We start from the raw sequence: 14,569 nt of genomic DNA, 5'->3' as shown, positions 1-14,569 counted from the left end.
CCAAAGCCATTTGCTACATGTGAATGACCTAAACCCAAAAATTACTCTAAAAACAGCCAACCAAATTTTCCCTCACAGCTACAACTTTCCAACTGAGCTGCATCCTCATAAGACTCCTCTGTACATATCTAGTGTGATTGCATCTTTCTCTAATGTCTGTTGACCAGAATTCTAAATAGTACTCAAGATGTGGCCTCACTAATGGTGTATACCATGTTAGGATAACCTCCCTGCACCTTGGATGCTATGCCTCAATTAATACAGGGAAGCATCTAGCATGCTTTTTTAAACCATTTTACTATCCTGCCTCCTTTAAGAATAAGTTAACCTGAAGTTTAAGGTATGTTTGTTTCTCCCCACCTCTCAATATCTTCCCATTTACTGTATATTGCCTTGGCTTACCGTTCAGTCTCAATTTGCCTCTTTGTTCTTTCAGTCCAATGCTTTCCTATTCACTGTCAACTATTTGGACAATCTCTGTAAACTTCTGTATAATTTATGAACAGAAAGCAGACTGTGTCTCTGTCCTGAGAAATCCCACTGGCAACAAACCTCCTGTCACAACAAAGCACTTAAGCCATTAATCCTTTGCTTTCTGTCACTTAGATTTTGCATCCAATGTGTCTTCCACTTTTGGATCCTTTGGGTTTTTCCTTCTAACAAAATTAATGTGGGTCTTTTAAATAGAACGTATGAAGAACAAGGAAAGACAGAGAAATTAAATAAATACTTTGTGGCCATCTTCACAGAGGAATGTCTATGCAGATCAGTAGCTATATTTCCAGATTGATAACATCATCATGTTGAGAGGTGGGCTTATTGCCTGATGGTTGACATGGAAGAATGGGTGAATGGTCCGTTCCCATGTTGTATCATTCTATGACACTAAGATACAGTAAAATAGTGGAGAATATCAAATTAGACAATGGACATTAGAAAGATGGAGAAATGAAAGAGGCTGAAAGTTAATAAGTATCCAGCACCTGCAGATAATTTGAAGGCTGCGGTATCGTAGTTAGTGAGGAGGACCTGTATCTGAAGATTTTGAAAGATCACTCAAGGAAGAAGAGGGCGGCAAAAAGAGAAATTACAGTTCAGTTGTAAGGAAGTGTTAGAGTCTATCATAATTGTTATTAGGGTATGTAGAAAATAAAAGTAGGATTGGACAGAGTCAACATGGATTGATGAAATCTGAGCAACACACATCAAAGTTGCTGGTGAACGCAGCAGGCCAGGCAGCATCTCTAGGAAGAGGTGCAGTCGACGTTTCAGGCCGAGACCCTTCGTCAGGACTAACTGAAGGAAGAGTGAGTAAGGGAACATCGACTGCACCTCTTCCTAGAGATGCTGCCTGGCCTGCTGCGATCACCAGCAACTTTGATGTGTGTTGCTTGAATTTCCAGCATCTGCAGAATTCCTGTTGTTTGATGAAATCTGGTTGTTTTTTTTTGACATTGCAGCTAATGGATACCAGTGGATTTGGTGTATCTGGACTCTCAGAAGGGCTTTGTAAGATATTTGGTGTCGTATACTGCCCTGTAGGTTAACAGACAGTAACCAGATAGTTGGAGTAAATGGGATGATTTTCAGCTGGGAGGCTGTGATGTTTGAGTGCTAAAGCCAAGTCTGCACCTGTTACAAATATTATTGATTTGGAAACAGGTGTAATATATCCATGTTTTCAGATTATTTGAAGCTCGTGGCACTAAGGTTTGTAAGGTGGATGCCTCATAAGCAAAGGGTAAAGTCAGTCTATGTGAATGGGTGAGGACATGGCAGATGGAAACTAATACGGACAAAGATGAAGATAAAAAAACTGGAAGGCAGAGTATTTTTATTGGTGGTGAGAGATGGAAAGGTCTTGTTCAGGAGGGCCTAAGCGTCCTTGTACATAAATCACCAAATGCCAGCCTGCAGGTTGAGCAAACAATTAGAAAGAATTAGAGAGGCAAACAATATATTGATCTTAATTTTAAGTGTTTTGAGTTCAGAAGTAAAGATGTCTTACTGCAATTCCAACATTCCCGCTGATTTTTTTTTACAGCCACGCAGACCAACCATTGCTCAAAGCAAGAAATTTGTTCATGGCCTGAAAACTATGTGCCACTTTAGCAGAACATTATCTAAAAGGATATTCCAGCTGCACAGGAACAAAGGCTTGATGTGATGGAGCATTTCAGTGACTGCGCGGCCGCACACCCGCACAGCTTACAGGGAACAGTGGTTAGGACCCTGGTAAGAGTGCACCTGGAGTACTGAGTGTAAGTCTGGTCTCTCTAGCTGAGGAAAAGGTATTCAGTGTGCTTGCCTACATCGGTCAGGGTGTTGAGTACAAGAGTTGGGATGGCTTGATATGGCAACTGCATTTCCCAAGACCACAAGGAACGGCAGAGGGTTGTGCATACAGCACAGTACATTACAGAAACCAACCTCCCTTCCATGGACTGTGTCGACACTTCCCTCTGCCTCAGTAAAGCAGCCAGCCATAATCAGAGACCCCTCCCCCACCCACCCCAGACATTCTCTCTTTATCCCCCATCTGCTCCCCACCATCAATACAAAATACAAAAGCCTCAAAGCGTATCTACTAGGCTCAAGGCAGTTTCTATCCCACTGTTTTACGATTATTGTTCATTGCCTAGTATGATTAAATGGACTCTTCACCTCACAATCTCTCTCAGTATGGCCTTGCATCTTAAGATCTGCCTGCTCTGCACCTTCTCTGTAACTGTAACATCTGATTCTACGTTCTTTATTGTTTTCCCTTGTACTCTGTCAAAGCACAGTTGTAATAAAACAAACTGTATGGATGGCATGCAGAGCTTTTCCTTGTATCTCTGTGCATGTGAGAACAGTAAGCTAATTCACTAATTTACCAATTTACACCTTGCAGTTCTGGTCACTTCAGTTATAGGAAGGACGTCTGTAAACTGGACTTGATGCAGAAAAATCTTACAAAGCTGTTACCAGTACTGAAGGTGTGAGATGCAAAGAGATACTGGATAGGCTGTGCCCTTTTTCCCTGGCACATAGGAGGTTGAGGGAATATAGAGATTTATAAGGTCTTGAGATGCATACATAATATGAATGGTCACAATCTTTTACCCAGGGTAAGGAAGATTAAATCTACTGGGTATAGTTTTAAGGTGAGAGGGGAGGATTTCAAGGGTACCTGAGGGGGCAGTATTGATGGTGGAGGAAGGGAAGCCCCTTTCTTTGAAGAAGGAGGACATCTCAGTTGTTCTTGAATGAAAAGCCTTATCCTGAGAACAGATGTGGCGGAATTAACTCAGGTAGACAACCTGGTCAGTTTGGACCAGTTTAGACATGCTGTATGACTCCATAATTCTATGGCTATTAAGAATCTACTTGCAATTGAGGGAGTACAACAAAAGTTCACCAAATTGATTCCTGGGATGAGGGATGAAGCATCAGATAAGTTTTCCATTGAACCCTGTGTGTACAGGTATTTGTGATGTGACAATAAACTTGTCATATGACTGACTGCTGTGACCCACTGAACGACTCCAGCTGTTAGATTTTAATTGGTGTTTCTTTAGTGGCAGATGCCCTTCTCTGAATGCTGTGCAATTAGGTGTCAGGAGCTATGTTGAATTGTTTGTGGTCCTGTCAAGAGCCAAGCAAATCCCATTTTCAAGTTTCTTCCTGAATGTAAACTGCCCTAATGCTGTCTCAAATCGGTTATGACCAAGTCTCAAAATTCTTGAGGTGACTAGTGGTAAATCCTTTAGTACTTCAAAAAAACAAGAAATTCTGCAGATGCTGGAAATCCAGAGCAACTTCAAAATAATTCAAAAATAAGTGAAAGCAAATTACTAGGTAATAGAATCCAATCTTCACCTAGTCAAGGACATAGATTTTGTTCTTATAGCCTAACTCAAGGATTGTACCTGATTCTCAGGTGTTCATTTGCCTGTGTGGAACTAATGGTTTTCCATGACTTTGGTACGTTTCCACTCAGTATTTGAAACATGCCAGGTTTATCAATGTCAACCTACAATATCTTCCCCTTGCAAAATGGGAAAAATTGCACCTGGATATATTGGAAGGCTGGTCTACAATGTTTATGATTAGATATCCCTGCAATGATTAATAAATATTTTTTTTTTGTTTCTTTTCCGATCTCTCCCTCTGTTTCGGCAGCTCACAGTTCTCACAGTGGGATCTCTGAAAAAGTTGCAACTCAAAGATTAAACATCAACTTTATTTGCCATGTTATTAGGAAATTAGGAAGCAGCTTAAAATAAGCACCAGATTATAGGATCTGTTTGAATGAGCAAGGTTCTCCAGTTCATTTGGTTTCAAGCATTTTGAATAACATTTAAAATACTTCTCAAGTTTTGGCATCTGATAATACACATATAGATATTACAGTAGATGACCCCAAGAATTGTTATCAAGGATAACAGTTTCTGGTCATGCAACACACACAAAATGCTGGAGGACCTCAGCAGGTTAGACAATGTCTATGGAGGGAAATTAACAGTCCACCTTCACGAGATCACAAGATCACAAGACAAAGGAGCAGAAGTAGGCCATTTGGCCCATCGAGTCTACTCCGCAGCTCCCCCATGAGCTAAACTAATCTTGGGCTAAGACGCTTCATCAGGACTGATGATCAGGCCCGAAACATCAATTGCTTATTTCCCTGCATACATGCTGCCCAACCTGCTGAATTCCTCCAGTCTCTTAGTGGTGCTCAAGGTCTCCAGCAGCTACAGCTTCTCTTGTGTCTCTTCACTGAGAGGGTTGTGAGATCATGGAATGAGCTGCCCCCACAAGTGGTGCATGCGAGCTCAATTTCAACATTTAAGAGAAGTTTGGATGGGGTATGGAGGGATATGGTGCCTTGCAGGTTGATAGGAGTAGGCAGTTTAAAGATTCGGCACGGACTAGACTGCCAAAGGGCCTGTTTCTGTGCTGTACTTTTCTATGACTCTGATTGTACAAAATCTGGTGTGAACCCAGTCATGTTGTGATAACCTTAAAGAGTTGTACAAAATTATGAAGGAAAAAGATGCAGGCTTATTCATAGAGAATCTGAGGGGAAAATTTATCACTCAGAGTGTGGTGTGAATGTGGAATGAGTTGCCAGCAGAAGTGATAAATGCAGGTTCAATTGTAAAATTTAAGAGTATTTTAGATAGGTACAGTGGAGCTAGATACAGTAGAAGCTAGATAAAGAGTATCCAATTAAATAAATAACACAAAAAATATTATACTTGTTCATTTATTTATTGAGAAAAATGATCCAACATTACATGTGTTTGTTGTGAACTTCTGGGGTAATGCTTCCTACAAAAGTTATTTGGAATCAGGTGTTCCAATCAATGAGACGAGATTAGCGGTGTGGGTTGTAGAGCTGCCCTGACCTATAAAAAACACACACAAAGTCAGGTTACTGACAGAGCCTGCTCTTCTCAAGAAAGATCTGTTTATGTGCATAATGCCTCGATTAAAACAATTTTCAGCAGACCTTAGAAGAAGAATTGTAGAGATGCATGAAGCTGGAAAAGGCTACAAAAGCATTTCTAAAGACCTGAGTGTTCATCAGTCCACAGTAACAGAACTTGTCTACAAATGGAGAAAACTCAGTACATTGCTACTCTCCTGCGGAGTAGATATCCTGCAAAGATCACACCAAGAGCACAATGTGCAATGCTGGGGGGGGGGGGGGGGGGGGGGGATGGGTGAAAAAGAACCCAAGGGTAACAGCAAAATACATGCAGAAATCTCTAGAACTTGCTAAAGTCTCTGTTCGTGTATCCACTACAAGAAAAACACTGAACAAGAATGGTGTTCATGGAGGGACACCACGGAGGAAACCACTACTCTGCAAAAAAACATTGCTGCATGTCCCAAGTTTGCAAAAGACCACCTGGATGGTCTACAATACTTCTGGGACAAAGTTCTGTGGACAGATGAGACAAAAGTTGACATTTTTGGCAGAAATGCACATTGCTATGTTTGGAAGAAAAAGGGCACTGCACAGCAACACCAAAACCTCATCCCAACTGTGAAGCATACAATCACTGAGGGAACAACGAATTCAAAATTGTATCAAGACATTTTACAGGAGAATGTCAGGGCAGCAGTCCGTCACCTGAAGCTTAATAGAAGTTGGATAATGCAACAAGGCAATGATCTGAAAGATGAGAGTAAATCAACAACAGAATAGTTTTTTAAAAAAGAAAATTTGCAATTTGGAATGGGTAAGTCAATGACCTGACCTTAATCCTATAGAAATGTTGTGGAAGGACCTGAAGCAAGCAGCTCATGTAAAGAAACTCACTAACATCCCAGAGTTGAAGCAATTTTGTAAGGAGGAATGACCTAAAATTCCTCCAAGCCGATGTACAGGACTGATCAAGAGTTACCGGAAACGTTTGGTTGAAGTTATTGCTGTACAAGGGGGTCACACCAGTTACTGAAAGCAAAGGTTCACATACTTTTTCCAGCAAATACATATAATATTGAATCATTTTTCTCAATAAATGAACAAGTGTAATTTTTTGTGTTATTTAATTGTGTTCTCTTTATCTAGTTTTAGGATTTACATGAAGTTCCGATCACATTTTAGGTTATATTTTTGCAGATATAGAGAAAATTCTACAGGGTTCACAAACTTTCTAGCACCACTGTACCTGGATGGAAGGGTATTGGAAGGATATGATCCAGGTTCAGGTATACGAAAATAGGCAGAAGATTAGATCAGTATGGACTGTTATGGTAGTTGATAGCAGTATTCCTATACCACTCAGTTAGCCATTCCCACATGGGAGGAGTTCACATACTGTACAAGCAGAGTTATTAATAAAGGTTGGTTGAATATTCAGCAAACCTGGTGTCACGGTGCTCTCTGCATTGCTACAGATCAAGAGAGATCCCCATCAAGAAAAAACTTACAGTAAGTCCGTCCTTGTTCACAAGTATCAATGAAAAATATCCGGAGATAGCAATCAAAACTGCCTATGGTAGTTACTAATTGTATGTACCATGAGGCAGAGCTGAGAACTGGCCCAGGGTTGCTAGCTAATGCCTTATAGCTATGCCCAAAAGTGGATACATTGTAATAATCTGTGGGCCACTGCCCTGTGACACAGATACAGCAGATAAGTCAAAGAAGTCAGTCAAAGTCTCAGGGAGAGAGAAAAAAAAGGACTTTTGTAGTTCAAATTAAAAAGGTCAAAGAAAGACATGAATCAGAAGAAGAGAAAGCTTTCCTTGGGGTTCTAGATTCAAATAGATGAGGCTGGTGTACTACGGTTCAATTGCAAAATGAGGCAGTGACGTTCAAAATAGACACTGGGGCAGATGTCACAGCCATCAATAAATGACTGTTCAAAAAACTGGCAAAGAAAACAGGCATTATGCTAAACCCAACAAAGAAAGTGCTCACTGGACCAGGGAAATATAAGCTCAGTGAAAAAAGGATATTTACTGCTTTCATTCCTAAAGTTGAGAAACAGCTAAAAAACGATGGCTATGTTGTTCAGAATCTCTTCTAACCATTACTGAGAAGACATGCCATCAAGAAGCTGAACCTCTTTGCAAAGTTGGATCCGCTAAACAATCTTCAGTGGCAGGAGAATTACCTGGAGTTGTTCACAGGCCTGGGGGAACTGAAAGAAGACTACCTTATCCAGCTGAAGCCAGGATGACGCTCCACTCTCTGACCAAACCAGACATATACCAGTCCCATTGATGAACAAAGTCAAAGCTGAACTTGAGAGCATCTCATCAGACCCTGAATTCTTTCAGATGAGGTTGAAGTACATTTCGGAAGGATTGGAGGGAGTAGTCTGCCACAAGGATAATGTCCTCATCTTAAGAGGTTCAAGTGAGGAACATGACAAAAGAGTGGAAGCTGCCTTGGAGAAAATGAAACAGGCTGGAATTACCCCAAACAAAAAGAAACGTGAATTTGCAAAGTTGGAGGTGAAGTTCTTAGGCCACCAATTGTCCTCAGGCGAAGTTTAACCAGATTCAGACAAAATGGCAAGAGTTTGGAACATGGAACAGTCTGTGAATGTATTAGAAATCTGCAGTTTCCTTGGCATGGTAAACCAGCTGGAAAAGTTCATTCTGGATGTTGTGGAGAAAACAAGGCCACTACAGGACCTCCTCTCAGAATCAGGTGTATTATCACCGGCATGTGAAGTGAAATTTGATGTGCAGCAGTTCAATGCAATACCTAATATAGCAGAGAGAGAGAGAAGGGAGGGAACGTCAACTCAGACCATGAGAGGCCTGCATCGGGCATTTTCATGCCTTACAAGGCGCAGATTGGAAGTCTGTGTGGGGCACCGACTTCCTCGCACAGACTAGAGCAATGTGTGATTAAGTACCTTGCTCAAGGGCACAAACACACTGCCACAGCTGAGGCTCGAACTAGCAACCTTGAGGTAACTAGACGAACAACTTGACCACTTGGAGAGAGAAGAAAAATAATAATAATAAATAAAATAAAACATAATAAATAATCAAGTAAATCAATTACGTATATTGAATAGATTTTTTTTAATGTGCAAAAACATAAATACTGTATATTAAGAAAGTGAGGTAGTGTCCAAATCTTCAATGTCCATTTAGAAATTGGATGGCAGAGGGGAAGAAGCTGTTCCTGAATCGCTGAGTGTATTTTCCAGGCTTCTGTACCTCCTACCTGATGGTAACAGTAAGAAAAGGGCATGCCCTTGGTGCTGGAGGTCCTTAATAATGGACACTGTCTTTCTGAGACACCGTTCCCTGAAGGTGTCCTGGGTACTTTGTAGACTAGTGCCCAAGATGGAGCTGACTAGATTTACAACCTTCTTCAGCTTCTTTCTCTGTGTCTCTCAGAGAAACATTTGGATCTGGGTTGCACCACAGGAGAAATAATCCTCATCACTTAAACCAGAGCAATCTGTGTCGTGGCCTGGTCTGAGCACACAGCAGGGAGATTAGGTAAAGCAATATGAAGCATGCAGAAGACTGCACAAAAATCATGCTGAACCTCTCGGATCCATGGAATCCCTAGACCTTCCATGGCAAACTGCAGGCACAGACATTTTTGAGGTGAGGGGAGACAGGTGTACTGTGGATTGCTGCCAACAGAGTGCTGAGGTGTTCACGCTGTCCTCTACATCCTCAGTGGCATTTGCGCAGCACCTGAAGGCTGTACTCACTCGTCATGGAATACCAGAGACACTTGTGTCAGACAACGGGCCACAATTCAGCTGTTCAGAATTCAAAGGCTTTGCCAGGGACTGAGTTCAAGCACCTGACGGCCAGTCCACAGTACCCACAGACAAATGGAGATGCAGAAAGAGCAGTGTGAACTGCCAAGAGATCCGCACAGAAGGCAAAAGGCCCCTACAAAGAACAGTTAGCTTATCACTACACATCTCTTGCAAATGGCTACGGTCCGGAGCTGTCAATGCCAGAGACTGAGAACAAGCCTGCCCGTTCTTCCTTCCCAGCTCCAACCTTACTTACCAGACTTAGTCATAGAGAGGAATTTTAAGACAACACAGCGTGAGAAAATGAAGAGCATGCATGATCTCAGACACAGAGCAGAATCTTTGTTACCGCTCAGGAGTGGTGAAACCGCTTGGGTTTCAGACCAATGCACCAAAGGAAGAATAGTCCGGCAACATGAGCCACAATTGTTTGTGATCAGATCATCAAGAGATGAAATCCAGTGGAACAGGTCTGCGCTCGTGCACCTGCAAATGCCACGAAAAGGTAGTGGAAGAAATAGAGTGGCCCAATCCTTATGATGAGGACCACTTACCCCAGGTGGACACACTTCCATTGGCTCCAACACTTCCAGGAACCTATATCAGATTATCTATCCCACCAGAGATATACTTCATAGCCTAGTAGCTTAGGGCAAGAGTCAGAATATCCTCCCACTTTGCCAGAGTGTTTAGGTAGTCCACACTGACCTCCATTAGATTTTAGATTTAGTGTTTTTTTTTAAAAGAGTTCCAATGTTGAAAACATTTCACAAAATGAGACTGTTCGTTAAAAGAAAGGAATCGGTGAAAAAAAGGAGGAACACAAAGAAAGTGAGAGACCTTTAAAAGCTAAGAGAAAGACAGTTATAATGTTGGCAAACACGAGGAAATCTGCAGATGCTGGAAATTCAAGCAACACACATCAAAGTTGCTGGTGAACGCAGCAGGCCAAGCAGCATCTCTAGGAAGAGGTACAGTCGATGTTTCGGGCCGAGACCCTTCGTCAGGACTAACTGAAGGAAGAGCTAGTAAGAGATTTGAAAGTGGGAGGGGGAGGGGGAGATCCAGAATGATAGGAGAAGACAGGAGGAAGAGGGATGGAGCCAAGAGCTGGACAGGTGATTGGCAAAAAGGATATGACAGGATCATGGGACAGGAGGCCCAGGGAGAAAGAAAATTGGGGGGGGGGGACCCAGAGGATGGGCAAGGGGTATAGTGAGAGGGACAGAGGGAGAAAAAAGACAGAGAGAAAAAGAAAGTGTGTATATAAATAAATAACGAATGGGGTATGAGGGGAGGTGGTCATTAGTAGAAGTTTGAGAAGTCAATGCCCCACCTCCCCCTTGTAACATTGACTTCTCAAATTCTTTTTTGTGTTTATGTAAGAGGCTTAGGTTATGTGCAATGGGTAAAGTGAACTGATTCGCTGAATTTCAGTAACTATAATTTCAATGTAATTCTATGTTTAAGTAGTACATAACTGGCTTTTTTTTCCAAGATGTTTGATATGTGATAGTGGTATTCCTATTCCACTCAGTTAGCCACCCCCACATGGGAGGAGTTCACATCCTGTTCAAGCAGGGTTATCAATAAAGTTCAGTTGAATATCCTGCAAGGCTGGTGTCCTCATGTGTGTTCTGCACTATCCCTCAAGAACAAATGCAACTTAGACCAGATGGGCCAAAGGGCCTGTTTCTATGTTGTAGTACTCGCCCACTCTGTGATATTGGTCTTGAAACCTAAATCATATGAGTCAAGTCTCAGCCTTTATTCATTGGTTGTAAAACTTACCACTGACATTGAGGATTGTAGGTGGTCTGGAAAAATGGTTATATAATTAGCGTTAGCTCTGAAATTATTTTGCGGCACTATATGAGGAAGAGCAGAAGAGTTCTCCTTTGTGCTCTGGCCAATGTTCTCCAAAAGATTATTTGATCTTCATCTCATCGGTGATTATGGGCTACTATTTTCTGCTATTTCCCACATTACAACAAGGTCTACATGTTAATGAATTCCCTTGCTTTGGCTTCAGCTTAAAAGGACTATTCCCTAGGTGAGCAATCCTATTTTCAGTCAAAGAAATGTTTTATATCAGGTAAATCATTAGTGACATGTAAGAGTCTAAATTATGTGGCTGCAAGTAATAAGCTTGTAGTGTATCCATGTTGTAAGATGTTGTGTCAATCACACAAAACATTGTGTGAGAAAGTGCAACCCATTAGGTTTCACAAGATCTTTCAGATAGGGTTCAGATTGCAATAAATCACACACTTTCCGTGCACTTTTCACTCCACCATTAACAATCACGGTGTCTCCCCCATCACCACTCCATGTTCACACACACACACACACACACACACACACACACACACACACACACACACACACACACACAGTAACATAACAAGCAATTCAAGAGACTGGACACTAATGATTCTGAGACTGATTTCAAAGATTTTAAAACAAAAATGCTCTTGTGTATGTTAGCTCTTGGACCATGTGTTAAGCCCAGTTGGCAAATTTGCTACTAACTTAAGATTCTGTATTACCTGAAGACGTAGGTGCTGCAGTTGCTAAATTTTCAGATGACACAAAGTTTGGTGGAGTTGTGAGTAACAAGGAAGACTGTCAAAGAGTACAGCAGGATAGACAGTAGGTAATTTGGAAATTTGGGCAGAGAAATAGGAGATGGAGCTGTGAGACTGTGGCAGTTATTTGAGTGCAAACACTATATTATTGTGAGATGTATTGGGGTACTGGGGAGGAGTAGCATCTCTGGTGTGAAGACCTGTTGTACCTTCCGAGGTAGGTCCTCCACCTTTGGTCCTTACTTGGCACTCAGTTCTCACTTGTGGCTTCAAGTAAGCAGCCATTCCCCAGGCAATGGCTTCGACAGGCCGGCCAAACCAGGTGAGAGTAGCCATTGGCGTTTTTTGGAACCTTCGGGCTTGCCTGCCCAAAGCATGTGAAGACTGGATTCAGCGGACTGCACGGAGGAAACCTCCAGCTGGTTCAACGGGCGGGAAGGCATTTCCCAGCATGCACTGTGGAGCATGAAGCACACAGCGAGACACGTAGATAGCCCTGGTTGTCCACTGCGTCCTGACCTACCTCTAGTCATCTTGACTCTCGTCTTGCCACTAGGTCCAGATAGACTAGGACGAGAGAGTGAGGTTGACGACCTGCATAACTCTCCCTCACTTTAATCAAACCCGTGTGCAAGTCGTAACATCCTGCAAACACATCGACCCAAGGATGTCCGTGGTCCTTATTGCTTACGATAGATGTGCACACAAAAATGAGAAATGGCAGAAGAGAATGGCAAATTGTTCCCATGTGACAGGAAGATAACAGCAACTCAAATAATCACAAGAATTGTGTGCAGAAGAGCATCTCTGAATGCACAACATGTCGAATGTTGAAGTGGATGAGCTACAATTGCAAATTACAAATGAGCTATTAATTAATATCTCCAAAATATACTGAGTGAATATTTGTGGAACACTATCAGTTGCCACGTTTCTTTTATGAAGCAGTTTGATGAAGGACAACAATTGAAGACACAGAACTGTTAAGTCCATTAACTTATTGCCTTTAAAACATGGGAAGAAACAACACATACAGTACATAGAATTATGACAAGAAAATCTGCAGATGCTGGAAATCCAAAGCCACACACACAAAATGCTGGAGGAACTCAGCAGGCCAGGCAGCATCTATGGAAAAGAGTAAGCAGTTGACATTTCAGGCCAAGACCCTACATCAGGACTGGAAAAAGAACTTTCTTTTTTTTCATTCCTGATGAAGGGTCTCTGCTTGAAATGTCGACTGTTTACTCTTTTCCATAGATGCTGCCTGGCCTGGTGAATTCCTCCAGCATTTTGAGTGTGTTGCAGTACAAAGAATATACAAAAAACACACACAAAATGCTGGTGGAACACAGGAAGAAGTACAGTTGACGTTTCGGGTCGAGACCCTTTGTCAGGCCTAATGGAAAAACGAGATTTTAAGAGATTTGAAGGTGGGAGGGGGAGGGGGAGACCTGAAATGATAGGAGAAGACAGGAGGGGAGGGATGAAGCCAAGAGCTGGGAAGATGATTGGCGAAAGGGATACAAGGCTGGAGAAGGGGGAGTATCATAGGACGGAAGCCTTGGAAGAAAGAAAGGGGGATGGGGAGCACCAGAGGAAGATGGAGAACAGGCAAGGAGATATTGTGAGAGGGAAAGAGAGAAGAAAAAATAAAAATTAGGGATGGGGTAAGAAGGGGAGGAGGGGCATTTACGGAAGTTAGAGAAATCAATGTTCATGCCATCAGGTTGGAGGCTACCCAGATTGAATATAAAGTGTTGTTCCTCCAACCTGAGTGTGGCTTCATCTTTACAGTAGAGGAGGGCATGGATTGACATATCGGAATGGGAATGGGACATGGAATTAAAATGTGTGGCCACTGGGAGATTCTGCTTCCTCTGGCGGACAGAGTTAGGTGTTCAGCGAAGTGGTCTCCCAGTCTGTGTCGGGTCTCACCAATATTTCGAAGGCCACACTGGGAGCACCGGACTCAGTATATCGCACCAGCATACTCACATGTGAAGTGTCACTTCACCTGGAAGGACAGTCTGGGGCCCTGAATGGTGGTGAGGAAGGAAGCGTAAGGGCAGGTGTAGCACTTGTTCCACTTACAAGGAACATTTTAATTCATTTTAATTTCAATTCCACAATGCATTCCCGTTCCGATATGTCAATCCATGGCCTCCTCTACTGTCAAGATGAAGCCACACTCAGATTGGAGGAACAACACCTTATATACCATCTGGGTAGCCTCCAAACTGATGGCATGAACATTGATTTCTTTAACTTCCGTTAATGCCCCTCCCCCCCTTCTTACCACATCCCTAATTTTTTTTCCTTCTCTCTTTCCCTTTCACAATAACTCCTTGCCTGTTCTCCATCTTCCTCTGGTGCTCCCCATCCCCCTTTCCTTCTTCCAAGGCCTTCCATCCCATGATACTCTCCCTTCTCCAGCCTTGTATCCCTTTTGCCAATCAACTTCCCAGCTCTTAGCTTCATCCCTCCCTCTCCTGTCTTCTCCTATCATTTTGGGTCTCCCCTTCCCCCCTCCCACTTTCAAATCTCTTACTATCTCTTTTTTCTATAAGTCCTGACGAAGGGTCTCAACCCGAAACCTTATAGAACATAGAACATAGAATAGTACAGCACAGTACAGGCCCTTCGGCCCACAATGTTGTGCTGACCCTCAAACCCTGCCTCCCATATAAGCCTCCACCTTAAATTCCTCCATGTACCTGTCTAGTAGTCTCTTAAACT

The 14,569-nt window shown here is 42.4% G+C and overlaps 1 pseudogene; it reads right to left on the bottom strand.

Annotated features, from left to right (window-relative positions):
• LOC140190223 (chymotrypsin-like elastase family member 2A) overlaps nt 1–12,166 on the bottom strand; it is a 50,362-nt pseudogene extending 38,196 nt beyond the window's left edge.
• Nucleotides 12,167–14,569: the final 2,403 nt, after the last annotated feature.

This window comes from Mobula birostris, chromosome 1, assembly GCF_030028105.1.
Source record: "Mobula birostris isolate sMobBir1 chromosome 1, sMobBir1.hap1, whole genome shotgun sequence".
Classification (NCBI taxonomy): Eukaryota; Metazoa; Chordata; class Chondrichthyes; order Myliobatiformes; family Myliobatidae; genus Mobula; species Mobula birostris.
Note: the sequence above shows the minus strand (reverse complement) of the source record. Positions and strands in the feature narration are given on the sequence as shown.